Below are 19,519 nucleotides of genomic sequence, written 5' to 3'. Positions count from 1 at the left end.
AGTGGTTAAGAATCCGCCTGCCAATGCAGAGGTCACGGGTTCGATCCCTGCTCTAGGAAGATCCCACATGCCGCGGAGCAACTAAGCCCGTGTGCCAAAAAAAAAAAAAAGATTAAAAGACTGGAGAACTGTATTGTGTCTGAATTCACTGTAAACAAGCACACACAAAGGCTTATTTCTTTAACCTAACGGGTCTGGTGGGTCCCAGGGCTATGTTAATGTGATACAGATGTAACAGATAGAACCACCAGGGAAGGAAATGACATTTTCCCAACCTATAAGGCAGAGAAATTACAAGGACTACAGAGAGGAAAAGAGGAGAAAGGAAGACATTAACTTGTTTCAGGAAAAAAAAAATAAGTGTTTTTGAAGTGCCCTTTAAAAATCACAGTGCTCTAACTGATAAATTTCATCCCTGGCATCAGCCGCTGTATATGACAATAGGGAGGTTGAGATGAGCCCATTTCATCTCATAAACGTCTAGACCTGCACATTATTGGATTTGCAAGTATGTTTAGTAATATCACTGAGTTCACAACTTTCTATTACTTTTTACATTCGGAGAATCGTCATATAGCCGATGGACACTGTCACCTGCAAGTGTTTGAATCTGTATAAACAACTCTGAGTATCTCAGGTTCAAACTCGACCTTGTGTGTTCAGCGCCCTCCACTGAGGCCATGCTGTCTTGCTCACATGACAGCCTTTCTGCTGCTCTTCCAGGCACTGTGCGCTCTTTTGTAGTTATATTTTATCTTATTTTTAAATATTTATTTATTTATTTATTGGCTGCGTGGGGTCTTTGTTGCTGCACAGGGGCCTTCTCTAGTTGTTGCAGCGAGTGGGGGCTACTTCTTATTGCGGCGCGAGGGCTCCTCATTGCGGTGGCCTCTCTTGTTGCGTAGCACGGGCTCCCGGAGCGTGGGCTTCAGTAGTTGTGGCATGTGGGCTTCAGCAGTTGTAGCTCACAGGCTCTGCAGCAGAGGCTCGTTGTTGCGGCGCATGGGCTTAGTTGCTCCGTGGCATGTGGGATCTTTCCAGCCCAGGGATTGAACCTGTATCCCCTGCATTGGCAGATGGATTCTTAACCACTGTGCAACCAGGAAAGTTCCTGTAGTTATATTTTAAATTTTACCGAAAGGTATTAAGTAACAGTAAAGTCTCCTTAGTTCCTTACTCTGGGCCCCTTTTTTCCAGTGACAACCACAGCTTTTTTTTTTTTAGTATTTGTTTTCAGAAGCCATTTGAGGCATATACCCACATTTATAATACATTTTTTAATTTACACAGGTTTTGTAATGATATTTTTAGAGTCCTTACCTTTTAGAGATACATACTGAAATATAGTAGTATAGTATAGTATATTCTAATATAATATTGTGTATGGGATTTTGCCCATAAGCTGATCCTTGTTAAAGGGGGTACATAAGGGTTTATTATTCTCTTCTCTCTCGTTTTGTATGTTTTAAAATTTCCACAGTAAAAATTAAAACAAGAAAAAAAATGACTTACATTACATTGTTTCATGAATGCTTTGCTTTTTCCACCAACGTATGTATTTTGCAGATCAGTCCATACCAGGACATAGCATTTTTCTTCCTCAGGCTAAATTTAAGTGTTAGGCACGCTCTTCCACCCTCTTCAGGCTCCATGCTTTATTTAATGATTCCCTCGCTGCGGAATGTTTAGGGTATTTCTACCCCTGGCCCCTTCGCTTATTGCGTGCTGGTGTCAAGGGCTGGTGGAGAGCGCCACGTTTAAACTGAACCTGTGCACTGGCCTGGCCCACTGCCACTCTCGCCAGGGGGCCTCTCCAGGGTCCCCTCGGCTCACCACTCATTTGCTTAGTGTCCTGGTGTTACTTGCTGCTGGGTTTCTCTACAGAACCCGTTATGGGGCTTGGCATGTCATAGGAACTGGATGAGAGTTTTCTGACATGTTGAGAGGATACATTCGTTTTTCATTCTTAAAGTCGCTTTTGAAGACCTTGAATTTTAGAGTAAGAATGGCAGTGTGGTGATGGCCTGTGATGGCTCGCTAAAGATAGACATTTTGAATCAGCTATGCTTGAACAAGTGTGTTAGCTGTGACCTAACTCTAAAGCTGTGAGATTGAGCTTTTACAAATGCTAGAAGCCATCCCTTCAAAATGGTTACTTGGGGATCTCTTGTCTATTTCAGCATAATGCAGTGTCTCAGAAAATTACTATGAATAATATTTGGGAATTCTTTTGGAATTTCCTTAGAGCCAGTTGTGAACTCCAGCTGAAAAGACACCTCTTTACTTCATCATCACACAGATCACATAAATTAGTGGTAAAATAAAATAATTGATGACTCAGCATTGGTGTTTCTTTTGAGTTCATCTTTCCAGTGAAACATACCGTTAGTGTTCACAGTGATCACAGTCAAATTTTTTTTTTTTATTTTTGGCTGTGCCGTGTGGCACACAGGATCTTAGTTCCTCCATCAGGGATCGAACCTGTGACCCCTGCATTGGGAGTGTGGCGTCTTAACCACTGGACTGCTAGGGAAGTCCCACAGTCAATTTAAATGAAACCCTTTATGTTTCACTTCTAATGGTGAAATCATTAGTATATGTTTTGTATAGTATATATGTGTATATGTATATATAAATAAAATAAACACATACTAATTGTTGAAAGAAATAAGAGCAAGTATTTTGTAAGATACTAGTATTCAGTGCCATGGTACATATATACATATATACAAAGTGTACATATTTACTTATTCACTGTGTGTTAAGCAAATACTCATCACAGTGGTGTATGTTTTATGACTAAATCTTGACCCATTTATCTTTGGATTGTAGACTGTGCTTTGAGGAGCCTGGAAAAATAGGACAGACTCATTTCTACCTTAGGGGCATGCTTTCCAAGTTAGAATGCTATTTATAAAATAAAATGCACCGCCCAGCCCAGAGATGGACCACTTTATCTTTCCTTTTTCTTTCTGAATTGCCTGCACCAGCATGTTAGTAACTTTTTTGGCACAGTCAGTCATGTTTATGTGTTCCTCCTTTTTTCCTCCTATGTCATCTGTCCTTTGAGAAGCAAGAGGTTATAAGAAGAGGGGGATAAAGCATCTGTGGAATTACTGAGTTTCATAGGAATTTAGAAAAGGTCAAAAGAATGCCTTGACCTTGATTTTAAAGGCAAGGGTTGCATCGTTTTGGTACTTGAAAGTGGGAACTCTAAGTCTGTTCAGGTTTTGCCAGAGATGCAGTCCCCTCGGTGGCCCCAGGTAAGCGTGATGGCTCAGATAAATATAGGTTGATCAGATTGTGTGTAGTCTCTCCATTCATTGTCTGGCAATTTATGTTTGCTTCACGAAAACTTAGGAAAGACAACATTCTGATGCTACCTGGGTACCTAGTTTGTACCAATAGGTAACTTAGGTTTAATTTGGGGCTTAATGAAATTGAAGATACAGAGTATGAAACTGGATGGATCTTGTGGAATAGCCATTTCAAAATTAGGTTCATTACTAAAGTGTACAAAGCCAGGATATACACAGAGAAAACCAAATCTAGATGGTGTGACAGTGGGCCTAATGCTGCATTCATTTATCATTGAGAGAATGGACTCTAGAGTCAACTTCCTGAGTTCAAACCTCCGCTGGGTTCCTTGCAGGCAATTCGCATAGCCTCTCAACTGTAAAATGGGGGAGCTGGTAGGGTTTTAGCATAGATCTATTGTGAAGATTCAGTGAGAGTATCTTTGAAAGGCTCTTAGAATAGTGTCTGGCATATAGCAAGAGCTTAATAAATATTAGTGCTTATTATTATTAGTGATGATCATTAGCAGTACAGCAGTAGGATATAGACGTTTACTTCTCTCTTAGTTATGAGTTACCTATGTTTTGGGCTCTGATTTTAGTTAGGACTTTCTGCACCCTAAGGGCATGGATTGGTTTGTCTTCATCTTTGTATTGTTAGTGCCTGAAATATAGCAGGTGAACTTAGTAAATAAATAATGATTAATTAAATAAAAATGGAGGTCATCTCTGTATCCCCAAAAGGCCCTGATGTATTGAGTAAATCACTTGATGTTATATTTTAATCAATGTCTGATTTTGATATTGAGTACATATTTTATTACTTGATGATGTTGCCGCATAATGGGGGGATACTGATTAACCAGTTGTTGGAAAGGCACAGTGAAATTCTGGGTGCCAGATTGTTTGTGGCGCTCTCTCACACTCAGATGGCCACGCTGGGACTTGAACCAAGGTCTTTGGACATAGCATCCAGCTCTCTTCCACTGTATCATAGTTCTGAGACCTAGGCTTGTGGCACCAGGGGCTGAATACACCAGACTTTATCCACTTCAACTAGGTTATCTTGATAATCTGAAAGATTGTTATTTTAGAGGATCTTTCCATTCCTGTAAGCAGCTGAGTTTTAGCTCAAATGTCAGCTCCTCTGAAACCTTTCCAGACCCTCTGAGCTATTGAAAGCCCTTTTTCTGTACCTCAAGGAAATATTTGCAAGCCTCTGTTATCACATTCCTCTCAGCAGTTTGTAACCTTGCTGGAGAGTTTTTGTTTAGACCTGGAGCTCCATGAAAGCGGGAGCTAAGTCTTCGTTACATGTGGATGTGAATCTCTTTACACAATACGTATCACCTAGTGACAGGCTCCATAAATGTTATCTGTTTGCTGGTTGGGTAGATGGACCTGGACCGCAAATGTGCATACTCTCTAAGGTTTGCTGCATCAGTACAGCTATAGAAATAGAAAAAGTAAGCACCGCTGTATAAAATAATTGTTCAGAGCACCTGGATAGGGTGACTCTTATTTATTTTCTAGGCTCCAGGGAGAGATGAAGAGTTGGGGCCAGTAATTCAGTCTCTCACAAACATTCTTTTTATCAATATTTGAGTCTTTAAGCCTACAAGTCAGAATAGCCAGGGTTAAGGAAAAGGACCATTTTGTTTTCACTTACCTTCACACTTTGCCTTCCATTGCCAGTTGATCCATGTTGCTGGAGAGTTTGAATCCTTTGATGTCGTAAGTTGATTGGTTTCCAGTCTTGAGGCGAGCAAAGTGGAACTCTTTTGCAAGTTGGATAGCTGGTGAGGGCAGAAGCCAAGGCACAAACCTGATTATGTCCACACAGTTGGCAACACTAATTATTTCTGATCTTAGCTAGCTTAAGAGTGTTAGAGCTTTGAACAGGTCTATATTATTAACACTTTCAGAAACTTCTTCTAAATGTTCATTTTATATCAAATGGCTTTTGGTAATTTCAACCACAAATTATTTTTAAATTTCTTTTTGAAAGCTCCCATCCCTTTAAAAAAAAAATCCAGGATATAGACAAGGCCCAGTGTTCAGCTGATTTGTCCTGCTGAATTAATGTTAATCTTTTAAACACCCTTTAGTGATTCACTAGCTTTCCTGTCTTGTCTTCTCAGTTGAGAGTTCCATGATGTGACAGGAGGAATTCAAGAAGACAGATGTGAGATGTTTCCAAAATAGCTCGGACACACTGTGTTCTGGGACGGATGGTGTGATTTCCAAATTAGATTTTAGTACCTCAGGGGTAAGATGTATAAAAAGATTTTTTTTTTTGTCTCACCCCATGAACTTAAGGAAGAAAATGATTTTGCTCAATTATTTTTGGAAAGTTCTAGAAAAAATATATATTCAGTTGAATGATAGGATAGGTTTTGGTTGCCTTCCATTATAAAGTATTATACTAGGTACTTCAGGGCACACAGAAAAATGAATACATTGAAACGAGTGGCAACAAAAGTCTAACAGTCCAGGGGTGAACAGGGACCACTGATACATTCAAGATGGAATCAGGAAGGAGCTGTGAGATGCTGGAGTGCTGTGGGGTCGAAAGAGCTTAGAGCGGGAAGAAACTTTAATTAATTGGGATATGGAAGCTCAGACATTGAAGTTATCTGTGCTGGAGATTAAATAGGTTTTCAACAGATGAAGATCTGGGGAGATGATTGCCCTTCAGAGCTATTAAAACGTAAGGAATCCTTTTCCTTTTCCTTTTTTTTAAATTAATCACTGAAGAAGTGTAATTCATGGTCCCCCCGCCCCCCCACTCTTATGTCAGCTTCACTGGCAGTTGAAAATACAAATTTTTTTAAAAATTTTATTTATTTATTATTTTTTGGGGGTACACCAAGTTCAATCATCTGTTTTTATACACATATCCCTGTATTCCCTCCCTCCCTTGACTCCCCCCACCTCGAGTCCCCCCCACCCTCCCCGTCCCAGCCCTCTAAGGCATCTTCCATCCTCGAGTTGGACTCCCTTTATTATACAACAACGTCCCACTGACTATCTATTTTACAGTTGGTAGTATATATATGTCTGTGCTACTCTTTCGCTTCGTCTCAGCTTCCCCTTCACCCCCCACCCCCTCCCAAACCTCGAGCTCTCCAGTCCATTCTCTGTATCTGCGTCCTTGTTCTTGTCACTGAGTTCATCAGTACCATTTTTAGATTCCGTATATGTGAGTTAGCATACGATATTTGTCTTTCTCTTTCTGACTTACTTCACTCTGTATGACAGACTGTAGTTCTGTCCACCTCATTACATATAGCTCCATCTCATCCCTTTTTATAGCTGAGTAATATTCCATTGTATATATATGCCACATCTTCTGTATCCATTCATTTGTTGATGGGCATTTCGGTTGCTTCCATGTCCTGGCTATTGTAAAGAGTGCTGCAATAAACATTATGGTACAAGTTTCTTTTGGGATTATGGTTTTCTTTGGGTATATGCCCAGGAGTGGGATGACTGGATCATATGGAAGTTCTATTTGTAGTTTTTTAAGGAACCTCCAAACTGTTTTCCATAGTGGCTGTACCAACTTACAGTCCCACCAACAGTGCGGGAGAGTTCCCTTTTCTCCACACCCTCTCCAACATTTGTTGTTTCCAGATTTTGTGATGATGGCCATTCTGACTGGTGTGAGGTGATCCCTCATTGTGGCTTGGACTTGCATTTCTCTGATGATGAGTGATGTTGAGCATCTTTTCATGTGTTTGTTGGCCATCTGTATGTCTTCTTTGGAGAAATGTCTATTAAGGTCTTCTGCCCATTTGTGGATTGGGTTATTTGCTTTTTTGGTATGAAGCTTCATGAGCTGCTTGTATATTTTGAAGGTTTAATCCTTTGTCCGTTGTTTCATAGGCAACTATTTTTTCCCATTCTGAGGGTTGCCTTTTAGTCTTGTTTATGGTTTCTTTTGCTGTGCAAAGGCTTTTCAGTTTCATGAGGTCCCATTTGTTTATTCTTGATTTTATTTCCCTGATTCTAGGAGGTGGGTCCAAAAGGATGTTGCTTTGATGGATGTCATAGAGTGTTCTGCCTATGTTTTCCTCTAGGAGTTTGATAGTGTCTGGCCTTACATGGAGGTCTTTAATCCATTTGGAGTTTATTTTTGTGTATGGTGTTAGGAAGTGTTCTAATTTCATTCTTTGACATGTTGCTGTCCAATTGTCCCAGCACCACTTATTGAAGAGGCTGTCTTTTTTCCATTGTATATTCGTGCCTCCTTTGTCAAAGATAAGATGCCCATATGTGTTTGGGCTTACTTCTGAGTTCTCTATTCTATTCCATTGATCGTCCTTTCTATTTTTGTGCCAGTACCATACTGTCTTGATCACTATGGCCTTGTAGTATAGTTTGAAGTCAGGAAGCCTGATTCCACCAACTCCATTTTTCCTTCTCAAGATTGCTTTGGCTATTCTGGGTCTTTTGTGTTTCCATACAAATCGTAAGATTTCTTGCTCTAGTTCTGTGAAAAATGCCATTGGTAATTTGATCGGGATTGCATTGAATCTGTAAATTGCTTTGGGTAATACAGTCATTTTCACGATGTTGATTCTTCCAATCCAGGAACATGGTATGTCCCTCCATCTGTTTGTGTCGTCTTTGATTTCTTTCATCAATGTCTTAAAGTTTTCTGCGTACAGATCTTTTGCCTCCTTAGGCAGGTTTATTCCTAGGTATTTTATTCTTTTTGTTGCAATGGTGAATGGGAGAGTTTCCTTCATTTCTCTTTCTGCTCTTCCATTGTTAGTGTATAGGAATGCAAGAGATTTCTGTGCATTAATTTTGTATCCTGCTACTTTACTAAACTCATCAGTGAGTGCTAGCAGTTTTCTGGTAGAGTCTTTAGGGTTTTCTATATATAATATCATGTCATCTGCAAAGAGTGACAATTTTACTTCTTCTTTTCCAGTTTGGATTCCTTTTATTTCTTTTTCTTCTCTGATTGCTGTGGCTAAAACTTCCAAAACTATGTTGATTAATAATGGTGAGAGTGGACACCCTTGTCTTGTTCCTGTTCTTAGAGGGAATTCTTCCAGTTTTTCCCCATTGAGAACGATGTTGGCTTTTGGTTTTTCATATATGGCTTTTATTATGTTGAGGTAATTTCCTTCTATGCCCATTTTCTGGAGAGCTTTTATCATAAATGGATGTTGAGCTTTGTCAAAAGTTTTTCCTGCACCTATTGAGATGATCATATGGTTTTTATCCTTCAATTTGTTGATAAGATGTATCACGTTGATTGATTTGCGTATATTGAAGAATCCTTGCATCCCAGGGATAAACCCCACTTGATCATGGTGTATGATTTTTTTAATGTGCTGTTGGAGTCTGTTAGCTAGTATTTTGTTGAGGAGAGTTATGGTTTTAAAAACCAAGAGGCTATAGCAACATCCAGATAGTTGGCAAGCCTGAATTTGTCTACATCTGTGGGGACTGAAATGGATTTGTAACTTTACCATGATTTTCACTGAGCAGTATTATCCGTGAAAGTCAACAACCATTCAAGAGTTTGTGGGTTTGTTCACCGTTGCTTTGTTTTAATTCATCCATTCATTTTTTTCCCATTTGTTAATTCATATATATGTACACATACCAATTATGTTTTTAAAGTCTACTCTGAGGACTGTGCTAGGTGCCCGAGACATAGAAGTAAATTAGAACCAGTCTGTGACCTCAAATAGCTGACATACAGTTTCCTGTCTCCATGGAGGAAGCCCCCACCACATGTGGCTGCCTTCTGAAACGTGTCCCTGGGTTCTTTGTCCCACTTCTCATGTCATGCCTCAAGAAGTACGAAAAGATAAAGCACATCCCCAGATCCTGGGCGGTGTAAGTTTCCAAGCAAAGAAGAGAAGAAGATGTTTAGATGTTACATTGGTTTCTCAGGGCTGCTGCAACAAATTACCATACACTCAATGGCTTAAAACAAAGAAATTTATTCCCTCACAGTTCTGGAGGCCAGAAGTTTGAAATCAAGGTGTCAGTGGGCTCATGCACCCTCTAGAGGCTCTTTCCTTGCCTCTTCCAGGCTTCTGGTTTGTCCTGGCGATGCTTGGCATTCCTGGGCTTATAGCTGCACCCCTGCAATCTCTGCCTGTGTCTTCCCATGGCCTTCTTGTAAGGGTACCAGTCGTTGGGTTTAGGGCCCACCCTAATCCAGTGTGGCTTCACCTCAACTGATTATATCTGCAGGGACCATGTTTCCGAGTAAGATCCCATCCTGAGGTTCTGAGTGGATGTGAATTTTAGAGGAATGCGATTCAATCCAGTACAGATATCTTCGTAGATAATTCCTTAATATCTACAATACAGAGAAGATGTGAAAGAATATTTGCAGAAATTTTGTATTTAAGCTTTTCAGGAAGGAAAGTTAATACTTGCAGATATTGTCAGAATTGATAAATGAATAGAGTATGCTTCAGAGGACCTCAAGAGAGTTTTGGTTGCCTTCACCCAAATTCTTCTATGAAGGCACTTACATGCGGACCTGATATTGGTGAATCTGAAACCACAAACCCAACTGAGTTTGGGAGTAAGTGTAGAAAGGGTAGGAAAACATGATAAAGACATTGTAAAGCTTCACATTTAGCAGTTTGGCTCAGTTCTGAGCAGGGAACTTGTCAATATAGGGATGGTGTTATTCCTTTGCATCAAAGCTTAAAAACAGACAGGGGTATCAGGAACAGCTATGCTTTGCTTACCTCTGTTTAAGAGACGTTGCCTACCAAACATGCAGTGTGTTCTTGGGAGCTGTGCAGCATATAAAAGAAAAAATGCAACCCCAACTTTAGGGCAATGCAAAGACACTATGATGCCACGAAAGTTTCAGAGATCACAAATGTGCAGGCCTGGGGCGTGCACAGGAAACCCACAGACAGGTTTTGTCTAGCAGATGATGTTTTGAATTAGATGCCAATGTTTAGAAATTGGGAGCTTTTACATAAAAATATCGGTTTCCCGTTTCTTTTCTAAATCCAGAAATCTCACAACGCTGGGCTCAAATGCCACGGAGGCCCCAGTCAGCTGCAGCCCTTTAATTGGGTCCTGTCTTCTGGAGCTCACGGCATTCGTGCTGTGGAACCCTGATCTCAGCATCAGCCATCACACACACGTGAAACTGTTATAGTAGAAAGAACTAGGCTAAAGTTGGTCTCGCCTGTTATAGCTGCATGCACTGTAATGCTATAGTAGCAGCATGCTTGCACCTGCAGACTTCTCATCATAGCCATCCTCGTCTCGGTCCCATGCCTTCTGGTAGAATTATAAAGTGTGACATGAACTGTTAAGCAAAATATGCTTGAAATTTCCAAAGACATCTTTAGATGACTTCTCAGAGTTCTCCATCTGTTAATCTGGTTAAAGGAGGGAAAACATTAGCTCTTCAGAAGGTAGGTTGTGGGTGGTTCATAAATTTTGTGCTTCAAGTCTGGCTCTTAATTAATATACGCAGTTTACTTTCATAAATGTGAGGGTAGTTACCAATTACCCTTATAATTTTTTTTAATTTTTTAATTTTTTTTTAATTTTTTGGCTATGTTGGGTCTTCTTTGCTGCACCCGGGCTTTCTCTAGTTGTGGCGAGCAGGGGCTACTCTTCCTTGGAGTGCACTGGCTTCTCATCGTGGTGGCTTCTCTGGTTGTGGAGTCCGGGCTCTAGGCACGAGGGCTTCAGTAGTTGCAGCACTTGGGCTCAGTAGTTGTGGCTCTAGAAAGCAGGCTTAATAGTTGTAGCACATGGGCTTAGTTGCTCCGAGACATGTGGGATCTTCCTGGCCCAGGGATCGAACCTGTGCTCCCTGCATTGGCAGGCAGATTCCCTGGCCACCAGGGAAGTCCCAGCCCTTATAATTTTTATAGTGTGTTTCCCTCTCAGATTTCTTGAGATCAAAGCAGTGAAATAAAAGCTTCCTATTCAAACAGATTTGACTAGAGAATTGAACCATTTAACTATTAGAAAATCATATGTGGCCAGCATTCCATGTGTAAGGGTCAGAAAGTGAGAGAACGGGTTAACCCCAACTCTAAAACATTGCTGTCAGTATCTAAGAGGGGAGGTGATATTTATTACTACGTGAGCTTTTCTTTTTTTTCCCTTTCTGTTTTGCCTTCTGTAGATTTACTCTAGAATATGGTCGAGTTTAATCTTTGCAAGGATTCTTCCTTAGTATTGTTAAGGACATTGTTAGGTGATTAGTTTTCTTCTTCAGTGTAATTTGAAGAAGTCTTCATATAGAACTGTACTGAATTGGTACACCTAGGATATTAAACAGATAGATCTCCATGCTATAAATGGCTTGTTTAGGAAGCTGACTTTGGTCTGTTATTTTTTTTGTTACCAGGACACTTTTTTTCTCATATACGTGATAGTGTATGTGATGGTTAGGTATACAAGACCACTGGCCCATAAAAAGCCTACTTAGACGTGTGGAATAGTATCAGTAGACCTATAGGACCTTTTCTCAGCATGTTTTAGAAGAAAAGATGGTCACAGTTCCATGTGATTTTGTCAGAAAGTGAGAGAATGGAGGTGACCGCCAACTCCACAAACTATTGGGAAAGGGCTTTGGGAGGTGTAGCAAAGGAAGTTCAGGGCTGAGCATGGTGAGATACCTGGTAATTGGAAGCCTCCAGGGATACTTCTTTGTGATGGACTAACTCCTCAGTTCCTACTTTTCTATTTCTGCTCCAGGGATGTATCCTTTGGGGGACCTTTGACCAACATTTCCTTTCATCCTTTGCTTACTATGGACAAGGAAGACATTCTATGACCTCTTGCCCTTCCCTTCTTTCCCCAGAATTAGCATCGGCTTCTTTCAGGATTCCCAGTGGCTTTCACCTTTTAGCTGATGTCCTGTCCCTCTGTCTTTTGTTTGTTTTTCCTCTACATGCTATGGAATGAGAGCCCTGAGTCAGAGAATGGACTGTATGTATAATAGAGCAGAGAGAGGCATTTTCACCTCAGGTCCATTGTATCTTCAGCGTGGTTAAGCATTTTTGGATTGGTAAAATCTATGCTGTTTATTTGCAGGATACTTGTTAGTAAGGATGGGATGATAGGTTAACCTTAATCTACGCACATACTTTCAGTTGATGACCATCCATGAGTTCCTAACATGTGCAAAGAACCGAGCTAGTTCTCTGGGTGATTCCAAGATTGAGGCATAATCTTTCCTTGAGTGAACTCACAGGCTCCTTCCTCAAGATTCTTTTAAATCTCTAATTGTTTTACCACTTTCTGGGTTTTAGAGTCAAACATCCTGACTCATCCCAGTTCCATCACTTTCTTAACCTCTGAATCCCAAGTTTTTTATCTAGTACCAGTCTTATGAAATTGTTACTTAAAGCCCTTGGCACAATAACTGGCTCCCAGAAAGCATTTTTTGAAATGTCAGCTATCATTATAGTTATTGTCTTATCTTTGCTATGCGATTGAAACCTTCTTCAGAATATAAGCTGTTTTGCCTTTGCCATTGTTGTCTTTAATCCCCAGAAATGACTCCATATGATGGGTACTTATGTTTGAGTGAACGATTAGCATCATAGGTAAATTGTATTATTTATACTAGCGGTGCAGCAAATTAAAGGTAATAGTTTACTTTCAAGAAGTTCACAGTAATTAGGAGGATGCATAAATCCTCTGCGTCTCAAAGTTAACATACAAGAAAATCTCCTGGGGATTGTGTTGAAATGCAGATTGTGATTCAGTAGATTTGGGCTAGGGCCTGAGATTCTGCATTAAAATTAAAAAAAAAAAATTTTTTTTTTATTGTGGAGATTCTGCGTTTTTAGCAAGCTCTCTCATAGCTCTGGTGCTTAACCACACTCTGAGTGGTAACACTGGACTGTAAGCTGCAGGAGGAAGGGGTCCAGTCTGTTTTATTCACTGCTGTATCCTGAGCACACAGAATAAACAGTGCCTTGGATATGCTTATGTTAAAAAGAATAACATAAACATACCTCAAAACATAAGTAGTTGATACCACGTGAATTTTTGCCAAGTATGCAGAACTGATCAGGGTCATAAAGTTCCAGATAAGGTATTTCTTGACCTAGCGGGCTCTAGTGATGCAAGAAGAGGACGGAATTGAAAGACAAATGGGGTTTGGAGAAGTAAAGAAGTAGTGGGCACATGGGAAAAAGAAACTGGAAGAAATCAAAAGAAGAGTTTGCTCTAAGGCGTTGTTCTCAGACGTTTTGGTCTTGGGGACCTCTTTACACTTTCAAAAATTATTGAGAACCCCAAAGGTCTTTTGTTTATGTGGATTGTATCTGTCAATACTTATTGTATTAAAAATTAAAACAGATATTTTGAAAAATTACTCATTTAAAAAAGAATAAGAAATCCATTAATGTTAACAAAATAGGATCTTTTATGAAACACAATCTTTTTTTCCCCCAAAGCCAACAACAATTTATGAGAGAAGTGATATTGTTTTATTTATTTGAAAATCTCTGTAGTGTGTGGCTTAATTGAAGGCATCTGGATTCGCTTATCTGCTTCTGCTTTGAGTGTATCTTAGTAGATTGTTTAAAGTAGATGAAGAAAATCCTGCCTGCCTTTCATAGATATATAGGTGAAAACAGCCTTTTCAGGCAATTATACATATTCTTTTCTGCCATTACTCCAAAACTTGGTAATTGGTAGTTTCTTAAATGTTAGTTACAATGTAGAATCTGAAACCACAATAGTAAGCTTTTTTGTACTCTGTTATATTAAAATCTGTTGGCTTGTCATATGTAATTTTGTAACATCGAGCGTTGGTGATTTGGAAAAGTTGGTTCAGTGAGTTACAAAGATCTTCCAAATGTTGACACATTTCATTATACAATATAAAAACATCACATTTGTTAATCTTACCACCCAACTCATCAGTAAAATCATTAATTATTGGGAAGCTGTCAGGCTTTCAGTGGTGGATACGAGTTTTTCCAAAATTCTGATTTTTGCTTGAGAGCTCACATTTTATCATTGGCAACAAATCCTGTCAGTTGTTTTCCTTGAAGTGACAGGCTCACCTCATTTGTTTTGAGAAGATGTCTGCCTGGTATCCAAGTTCGAATAACCATAGTTTGTCTGTCAGTGATTCTGTCAAGTAAAAAGAGTGTTCTGTGTGCTTTTCCTTGAAACAACAATCATTCTTCTTTGTGCAGTGGAAGGGCTTTATGCATAATTACCTTAAAGAAGTGTATACAGGGTTGAGATTTAATAAAATTGATAATTTTTACTCCTTCAGCAAGGACATTCTTAGGTGAAACTGGCTTTGTTTTTAGTAGGAATATGTTGTATTGGGGAATATAATAATTATTAGTATAATCTGTACCATTTTCTTGCTTTGTGCTGAGATGCCAGCAATTTTGTCCGTATTTTTTGCACCCTATCAGTAAAATGTCAACATAGTGAAAAAGGCTATAAATAACATCTTAGTGTTAAACTGAAAATAATTTTGACCTCAGAGATCCCCTGAATTCCCCTTTGGGAACTTTTGCTCTCCGTGTGAAGGTTAGTGCTTCCAGCAATTTTGTTGGCGAGGAGAGTCTATGAAGGATGACTAAAGAGAGGTCAGATAGGCAGGTCGAGGCCAGACGGGAGAATGCTAATGCTTAATTGTATGAAACATGATTGTTGGTTATGAGAAAAGGAGTGCCATTTGCAGGGTGGAGTTTGAAGAAGGTATATCTGACATTGGCACCTAGAATATGTCAGAGGAACAAATGAGGCAAGCAGTTATGAGAGTTGCACAGCAATCGATTTGAGACTGTGAGTTGCTTTAAAAATAGAAGTGGAAGAAAGGAATCTCTAGGATTTAGTGATTGATTGGATATGGGTGATGAGGGAGACAATAGAATCAAGATGTCAGATTTTCAGTTTGAAGACTAAGAAAATGCTGGTTTTCAGAAATAGTGAAGTTGGGAGGAGGAATTAGTTTTTGGAGAAGGGTGCTGTTTTTGATGTATGACTTTGTGACAATGTGAGAATAGCCAGGGGGTAATGTCCTGAAGTTAGAGCTGTGGCTCTACTTGAACACAGTTCTTCCATTATGTCTAGGACTTTTACATGTTCTTTGGATGTGTCATTTTAACCATATTAAATGGTTAAATTTAGAAGAGTGATAGGATAAGGATGGAGTGGGAACATGGATGTCTTAACCAGGTTGGGTGGTATTAGAGGGTTGCAAAAAAAAACAAAAAAACAAAAAACTACTGAAATAGTTACGATGGTTTGAACAAGTCTGCTTTTTTCCCGTTTTAAGTATTAAATGTGATTTAGCCATACTTCTAGAATAATGGCTAGATATCTCATTTTCTGGTGATTGAGCTGTTCAACACAGGGATGACCCCTTCCATTTCTCTTATTTTTACTTCTCTCCAGTAAAGTGAAGGGGCCATATGTAGAAAGACAAGCATTCTTTTCCACTCGCAAGTTGACATTGAGGGTCTCTTCCAGGTAAGACACCCAACAGTCCTTACCTGAAGTGGCATTCATGACCTTTCTAGCTGACAGCCTCTAAAAGCAGATCTATCTCTTAGGGATGGACTCATTAATCAAGTAAATGAAACTGAAATGTGACAGTAAAAATATCAGTTTAATTTCTGATGAGAATGATTGTTCTTCCAGGCACTGGATTTCTTGACATTGCACAATCAGTGCATACTCTCAGTGCCAGTGTGTTATTCCCTAATTAGAAATAATTATCACATGACATGATTTAGCCCTAAACTACATGACTAGGCATTCTTTCCCTCTAGACAACCACACAGGAAACCCAGGTATAAGCAGAAGGTTGCTTGGGAAACACAGTCGTAGCCAAAGGAGAGTCAGATGAATCTCGTGTTTAAATGGTATCAAACCAGAATGGCCTGATGTATCCTATGTTCCTTCCTCCTGGGATGATGCTACCATAGACCTAGTATCCTCGAATTGGCTAAGATTCTCTCTTCTTTGGAATGTGGATCTGTGATCTGCTTTTTCTGAGCTGCCTAGGTTTCTGACACAGGGTCTGCTTTAGTCCAGGCTTGCACTTGTGTTCAAAGTGCCATGTTCCTTTTAGAGTCAGTACTGGTCTGGCCAATATTTAACAAGAATTATAATTCTAATGAAAAAGTGTGTAATAGTACATTTCCTTCTAAAAAACAATGCTTTGTTTTGTTTTTGGTAGAAGCAAGAGGCATTCTTAATTGCTATAGGCTCCAGAAACTAAACCACTGGAATTCTTTTCTCTAGTTCTTGACCCTGAAATGGGAATCTGTGAATAAGCTCTGATGCCGCATAAAGATTGAGTATTTAAAATCCCAGCCCTGTCATTACTCAGTGGATGATTGTCATTGAGTCACTTAACATCATGCATTTCCCCCTCCGTAAAATGGTATTAACAGTATACCTGCCTCATGGGCGGTTGTGAGGATTACGTGAAGTAAGGCTTGGAGCACTTCATTAGCACAGTGCTGGATATGCGGTAAAAGAGGGACTAGGCTTGTGTACACAAACACAAAATGCTTTCAGATAAGCGGCAGAATAGACTAAAATATGCAGACAAAGATACAGTTCTTAATAAAGACCAGGCAAACAGAAGGCTGGCCTGCTTTTCATCGGCCCTGCAGAGTTTGGTTTGCGAGTCCTCGCCCTTGAGAATCAGCGGTCATTGAAAGGGTGGGGCAGAGGGGTGGGTCCTGAGGATGGTGCAGTCCCCTGGGTGTGGGCACCAGGAGGGCTGGATTCTGCCCTTGACACTCCCAACCGCACGCCAGGGTTACTTGCAGAGAGTCCCAGTGTTTTCCCCCAGCCATCCCGTGCTCCTCATTGAACAATTTTCCAAGTTTGGTTTACTCTTTTCCTCACTGGTTATTTATGAGGCATCCAAGAATATTGTCCCAGAGACATCGAAGATGTTTAGAGGAATCTGTAGCTGCTAAAATAAACTAAAAAGCTATGTTGAAAACCAGTGAGATGAAGTATACTTTTCACTTGCAGAAAGGTGTTCTGAGTTTTAGCTGCAGAAAGTGTTAGCAAAGGTGCTTTATTTTTCATATCTTTTTACTTTAATTGACAGTTTTCACTGTTACTCTCAGTATGAGTTTGTGGTGTATGCATGTGTGGGAGAGAGACAAAGGTAGACAGAGACAGGATAGAACAAATGTTCTCCTGGTTGTAGAGCGCTGTCGCCGGTGGGGTTTATAACTTTCTAGTTCAGACCATCCGGATCATTCTCATAAAAGATTCTTAAGAGAAGCCTCAGCCCACCTTGTGAAAGGGCAAGATGAGTAGAATCCTCATCTAAAAAATACCTTCTATTGTTCCTCAGATTCTAAAAGAAACCTAGAAAACTGAGAGATAAGCTAAATTAGGGAAGAAGAATTTTTAAAGCTGTAAATTTAAAAACCTGTCTGTTTTGAGAAGAGGGGTTAAAAAGTCTAGAGCTTATCTCTACATTTTTCTTCTTTTCTCTGCTCATTTGCCAAAAACGAACAAGCAAAATCATCTCACTTCAAACTCAGTATCAAGAAGCAGGAGAAAATTGCTATAGTTAGAACTCCGTGTATATATTTTTCTATGTTCTTTGCATATGTTTTAAAAAAATGAACAGAATCATTTAGTATGGGTTACTCTGGACCACCGTAATTTCATCTGAAGTGTTTTGAAGGTTATGTTCTTACACTTAAGGAAAGAACAGGTTAATATCAATAGGGGTATGAATGTTTCAAGATGCATGACATTCTCCAGGGAACTTTCTATCAATACCAGAAAGCAAAATAAGAAATCTAAAAATCAGAACCTAATTTAAAATGACCATAAATCTGTGCAGTCAGCAGGCTAAATCTTCCACCCTCCTCTCACTACGCAGAATTCTCCCTGCTTCTTTCTCTTTTCCCCCCACTTGCCTCTGTAGAGCATATAAGCCCTATTTAAATCTTGATGAGCTGAATCTCAGTCTTTGTTTTCCTTGGCAGAAGTGTAAGAGAAGATGCCATATACAGTCTGGAGTAACATGGTAAAATCTGGTTTTAAAATGATGAGTGTAGTTTGGGATGAAATAAATCACTGTTTAACCCACATTACAGTGCCCACTTGGATGCACTTGGACCCACCATGCATTTCCTGCATGATGGCATATTTGGTCTGCATTCCATCAAGGCGAAGCATTTCCCCCAAGAGCTTGCCATAGTTCTGTCAAGAGCCTTCCAGAAGTCTAGAAGGTTTGGAATGGTAGGCTAATGAAATGCTGAACTGTTTGCTGAGTTCTTTTTTCTTTTCTTTTTTCTTTTTCTTTTCTTTTTCATAAAGTGTGGTTATGGCACAAGTGCTTTCATGAGAAATGATGAACTCTGGATGAATTTCACCTCTTGTTTTTGGCACTTTTGTAAAATGAACACTTAGCTTAGACACCTGATACAGCTGGAAAGTTCCCGTGATGCTGGGCAACAAATTAGGCAAAATCTGTCAGTTTTAGGTTAAATATTATTTATAAAACAGTTTTCACAGGGGACTTCCCTGGTGGCACAGTGATTAAGAATCCGCCAGCCAATGCAGAGGACACAGGTTCGATCCCTGGCCTGGGAAGATCCCACATGCAATGGAGCAACTAAGCCCGTGCACCACAACTACGGAGCCTGCATGCCACAACTACTGAAGCCTGCGTGCCTAAAGCCTGTGCTCCTCAGCAAGAGAAGCCACTGCAATGAGAAGCCCACACACTGCAACCAAGAGTATCCCTTGCTCACCACAAGTAGAGAAAGCCCTCATGTAGCAGCAAAGATGCAATACAGCCAATAAATAAAATTAATTAATAACTAATTTAAAAAACAGTTTTTACAGTTGGATAAATACATGTGTATTTACTAGATTATGATGAGAAAATGCATTTCTTATTCTTACTGCATTCCAGTGGCGCAGAGGAAAAAGAGTGGCATTTAGAGTCAGATAAACCTGGGTTTCAAATCCCAAATCTGCTTCATTGCTCTGTGTGCTTGGGCAAGTTACTAGGTGTCTCTAAACCTCAGTTTCTTCCTTTATAAAGTGGGCTCATATCACCTTCCTCATAAAGTTGCTGGGATGATTGAATGAGCTAATAACATGTGGAAAGTGCATGTGCTAAAGTCTGTGCAAGTTGGGTATTATGGAAAGCATATTCCTGGCACATGGCAGAAATCAATACATTTCTAGTTTTCCTGAGAAATTTGGTAATGCTTGTTGGT

At 39.8% G+C, this 19,519-nt stretch overlaps 1 protein-coding gene across 11 annotated transcripts in view; it reads left to right on the top strand.

The window, feature by feature from the left end:
* The window catches only part of APBB2 (amyloid beta precursor protein binding family B member 2), a 360,089-nt gene that overhangs the window by 183,181 nt on the left and 157,389 nt on the right, over window positions 1–19,519 (top strand). The window lies entirely within an intron of this gene.

Source organism: Hippopotamus amphibius, chromosome 3, assembly GCF_030028045.1.
Source record: "Hippopotamus amphibius kiboko isolate mHipAmp2 chromosome 3, mHipAmp2.hap2, whole genome shotgun sequence".
Classification (NCBI taxonomy): Eukaryota; Metazoa; Chordata; class Mammalia; order Artiodactyla; family Hippopotamidae; genus Hippopotamus; species Hippopotamus amphibius.
This window is presented reverse-complemented; position numbering and strand designations above follow the sequence as displayed.